Below are 5204 nucleotides of genomic sequence, written 5' to 3'. Positions count from 1 at the left end.
TAGTCTTGTCTTTGTCATCATTCTTCCATTCAAATTTTCCTTTATCATGCACAAAACTATCAGATCTACCACCCTCTCCATAAGATCTATCTCTACCTCTCTGGAATCTACCACCTTGACCTCTTTGTCTTTGTTCATGTTTCTTTCTCAAGATCTTCTCAACTTTTAAGGCATATTGATATTCTTCTTCCACACTTTCCAACTTCACAAAACTTATTTCATTTTGAATTTCAAATCTCAATCCATTTATGTGCCTTGTAATTTTCTCAACATCATCATCCACATGTCGAGATTTGATTTCCAATCTATAGAATTCCTTGGTATACTCTTTCATAGTCATGTCCTTTTGTCTCAAATTTTGCATCTTTCACAACAAACTAACTAGGTAATTAGTAGGAAGGAATTTGTTCTTTACCTTGTTGACCATCTTTGACCAAGTTATGATCTTCTCCTTTCCTCTCCTTTGTCTATTAGTTTGCAAATGCTCCCACCACATTGAAGCATGACCTTTCAACTTAGTAACTACAATCTTCACCTTCTTATTATTAGGAGTGTTTTCATACTCAAAGAACTTCTCCATTTCTAAGATCTAATCTAACACAACATTGGTATCCAATTTTCTATCATAAGGAACAACTTCTATAGTAGGCTTTGAATGTGCCCTAGATAATACTCTCAACAATCTTTCCTCATCTTGATCTTCTTCAAGTTCTGGATTATGTATTGGTGTCACTTCTTCATCATCACTTACATCATCAAGATTTTCTCCTCTCCTCTAGGTTGTCTCCACAATATCTAATCTGGCTACAATTTGTCTCAATTGATCCAATATAGCATTATCAACATTTCCTCTACCACGGACCATCTTTACAAATCAAGTTCCTGCAAGATCATGACCCTCTGCAAGTTATAGGTCAAATCCATAGATTTGAATCCCTACAACCAATATTCAAAATAGGGTTTTGCATGATCCAATCACCACAAGGGTGAACCTTAAGCTATGATACCACATGATACAGGGAGGCTAGGAGTAACTAAGGTTGATAGGCACACTTAGCTACCTAAACCACCATGCAAGAGTTAACACAACATAAATAAACACAAAAGAGAACAACACCATAGAGATAGATAGAGAGAGAGAGAGAGAGAGAGAGAGAGAGAGAGAGAGAGTAATACTCTTTATTGATTCATGAAACTATCACCATACATGCCCAATTGTAAGTCCTTCTAGGTTACAACTAGATACAAATACATTCAAATCCAAGATCTAGCTTCAAGTTCATATTTCCATTAATTATCTACCATTAGTTATGATTAAGACTCTACCCAAGACCCCTACTTCTACTAACCTAAGCCACAAGTTGGCCCAAAATGCTAAAAACCAAAATTAAACACTTGAAGAGCCACAAGTCAGTTTGCAATAGCAATTAAATGTCTGGAAATTGATGTCTGAGAAAAATCATGATATCTCCTAGCTGCAATTGAATTATAACTCGTGCTTCAAACTATGGGTAATAGTTTAGGTCCTCTATAATCCCTTAAAGGTGTAAAGGCTGATTCACCAAGCATAAGTGTGCATCCATCTTGAAATTCAAGCCCAAAAAATTGTTGCACAGAATTGCCAGAAATTGATACTCTATGAGAATTGCCATATGTTCCAACTTATGAAGAATTAGAACCTACACCTTTTACACAAGGGAGTAATCTAGGCCCTCTTGAATCCTTGAAACGTGCATCCTCTCATTCATTGCAAAAAATTAGTTACATGGTCTATAATAGGCACTTAGAAACCACAAAAACATGCAGGATAGCAGTGCAACCCAAGATGCTCCTACATCATTTATTCTCTTTAATCTTTCTTTTGTAAAGTGGTTGACAAGATTACTATTCTTTCTTGAATTTCATGTAAACAAAAAGAAGCTAATATTAAATATACACTATCCTTGTAAGTAGTATTATTCACCCTCTGTAGTCCAACTTTTCAAGTTTGAATTGGATTTATCTGCTCTTGTTCTTCAAAGTTTTCTTTGCTATTCTATTCCCTACTATTTAAAATCCCAAGAAAATATTTGAAAATGGAGACTATACTTGAACAGTGTGTTGTTAGAAAATTTTTCAAGATGGCCATTAAACAAGTGGCTAATGAGGTAAACATAATGGTTAACTTTAGGGAAGACTTTGAATGTTTAAAGAACAAGATGAAGAAAATAAATTATTTTCTAAATGAGGCTGATGAGGAGAGCACACATAAGGAGTATGTGAAAGAATGGCTTCAGAGTGTTTGTGACATTGCATGGGAATTAGAAGACATACTTAACTATGTGTTGTAGATTCCATGTATGCCACAAATACCCATTCATGTCATCACTAGATGTTTTGCCATTTATGGGGTCAATTGAATCTTTACCATCAAATGGGTAGGAGAATTCAAAAGGTGAAAGCCTAAATGAGCTTGGTCATTGAAGATGGAATACATCTAAACGCAGGGCATACTCTAGTCTCTTGTGTAGAAGTAGTAAATTCATCAAATACATCCTAGAGACAAAAGTACACAAGACTTAGTGTCCTACCCAATGACTCCAAACCAGTGAGGATTTAGTCAAAGATTGAAACCATTGTGAGTTTGATGGAAAACCCCCAAATTCCAATTATTGTAGTGGTTGGAATGGGGTGGCTTGGAAAGACCTATCCACTTCAGCATGTCTACAACTCCCAAAAGGGAAGGTATGAGAAATCTACATGGCTTTCAGTTTCTTAATTTTTTTCTTTTTCCCAAATTGCTTAGTGATTTAGCCTTCCATTTAGATGAATATTTGAGTAGCAAAATTAAGAAGAGTGAAGTAAGTGATGAGGTAGCAACATAGTCGATCTATAACTTTCTAGAAGGGAAGAAGTGTTTAATTGTTTTAGATGATGTGTGGAGAGTGACTAGAGAAGGAGATTTGTTCACTAAACTTAGTATCCTCACTTGTGCTAACAATCAATGTAAAGTAATTGTAGGAATAAGAAGTAGAGAGGTTTCTACAAATCTTAATGCTAAGATTTATGAGATGGAAATTTTGACAGATGAAGAGAGTTGGAGGCTATTTTGTGTTTATGCATTTCTAGAGTATGAGGAAAATAAAGCCCCAGAGGTCCTAAAGGGGGTAGTTATTGACATCCAGGAGGAATTTGGAAATTTACCTCTTTCCATCAAAACCACAATGACATCTCTAGCAATGACTTGAGAGATAAGTGAGTAGTAGTCCAAGTTGAGCAAGCCGAAAAAGGGTAAGTAATCCTATAGATCCTATCATGGATATTCTAAAGCTGAGTTACAACTCATTGCCTACACATTTGAACACTTGCTGTGCTTATTTTTCATTCTTTCTTGAGGATGAGAAAATAGAGTGTGAGTACCTCATGCATCTATGCACTAGATGGAGAGAACTTGTGGAATTTTTTATATTAGCTTGTGAATCTCAGTCTAGTGAAAGTGTGGGAAGAAGAAACACTACTATCATATGGTTTCATTAATTATTGTAAAATTCATGATTTATTCCTTGATCTGGCCATACTTATATCCAAAGAAAATAAATGCACATTCGCTCCTCAGGATGCCTTCTCAAGCGGTGATCCCTAGTGTCACCTATTTTTGGTGATGAAAGATATTGATAACCAATCCATCTCACAATTGTGCCCTATTTCTCCCAAACTTGTCCACACACTGTTGCCCTCCTGTGATGCCAAAATTAGTTGAAACATTTTGACAGTGTTGTTCAATGGTATGAGGGTCTTGTGAGTATTGGATTTGAGCTGCATAAATGTCTCGACACTACCTGTATGTGTTGGAGAGATGAAGCTGCTCAAAATATTAAATTTGAGGGAAACAATGATTAAGAGGGTATTGGAGTATTTGAGATCTCTCAAAAATCTCATTTATCTTAATGTCTCATATTATGTTGAATTACAAGCACCAAAATGGATAAGTGAACTCAAGTGTTTGCAACATTTGAAAGGTCACTTTGAGGAAATGTTGAAGGGAATATTGAAGCTAGAGTCTTTGAGAACACTACAATTACAATGGTTCTTGACATTGTCTAGTTTAGAAGATGACAATGTATTAACAATAGAGGATGTTGGGAAGATGAGAGAACTTTGGGAAATATCATTTTTTGTTGACAAAAAATTGCAATTGAAGAGGATGGATTACAAGATCCTTGCGCCCTTGACCAAGATGCGAAGGCTACAAGTCTAGAATTTGATCCTTGGAAGAATCTTGGGTGAATCAGCATTGGACCTTCCACAGTTTTCAGAGAGCATGAGCAAAATGATAGATTTGGAACATCTATCATTATCTCACTTTGCAGCGCCCAACTAGATATGTTGTTTGACAAATCTCAGGTACCTCCAATTAAGGAATTGTCATTGTTGTGAATACCAAAATTACAAGAAATGCCCAATTTAATGAGCTTGATGTTATGGGGAGGTGAGAGGTACAGAGAAATTTGAAAGGTGTTTAGAAAGTGGGGAAGGTTTCCATGACTCGACTTCTTTACAGTAAGTGATTCTAAAGAATTGGAGGAGTTTCCTGAAATGGAAGATGGAGCAATGCCATGTCTCAAGATGTTGAAGATAAGAGATTGTAAGAAGTTGAACCAAGTGGGAGAGGGACTAGAGTTGTTGAAAAGACTAGAGAAGTTCCATTTTCATGATTTTGTGGGAAAAAAATGAAACAACTAATTCTTATTGAGGGTGCTTCTTATAAAATCTAGCAGGTGTTCTAGAGTTATTTTAGGATTATTTTAAAGTAGGAAGTCCCATGAATTTTGTAGTGAAGTAATTGTTGAAAAGCTCCATAATTTATGGAAGCATATGGTCTCATGAATTATTTTTATTTAGCATATTTCATTCATTTACTAAATAAATAAAAATGTTTTTAAAAATTATTGATAAAGAATATTGGAATGTCTCAAATTTACACTCTGAAAAGTAGGGGATGCTATTATTTAGGAGAGGATTCTAATTTATCTTTTAGCAAATTCCATAAAAATAGATCTTGCAACACCACTTCAAGTTTTAATTATTGAAAGTCACTTTGTTTTTTAATATTAAAATTTGAGAGATCAAAATAATTTATATAGAGAAAAAGGGAGGCAAAGCCTCAACTAGCAAGCACAAGAGTTCCAACCACTACATCACAGAAGGTATATAGTCATCCATCA

The 5204-nt window shown here is 35.2% G+C and overlaps 1 pseudogene; it reads left to right on the top strand.

The window, feature by feature from the left end:
• Positions 1 to 2075: 2075 nt before the first annotated feature.
• On the top strand, positions 2076 to 4713 carry LOC149528215 (putative disease resistance RPP13-like protein 3; annotated as a pseudogene).
• The last annotated feature ends 491 nt before the right edge of the window (positions 4714 to 5204 follow it).

This window comes from Cupressus sempervirens, chromosome 11 (assembly GCF_028749045.1).
Source record: "Cupressus sempervirens isolate cs-2001-9-10 chromosome 11, ASM2874904v1, whole genome shotgun sequence".
In the NCBI taxonomy this organism is placed as follows: domain Eukaryota; kingdom Viridiplantae; phylum Streptophyta; class Pinopsida; order Cupressales; family Cupressaceae; genus Cupressus; species Cupressus sempervirens.
This window is presented reverse-complemented; position numbering and strand designations above follow the sequence as displayed.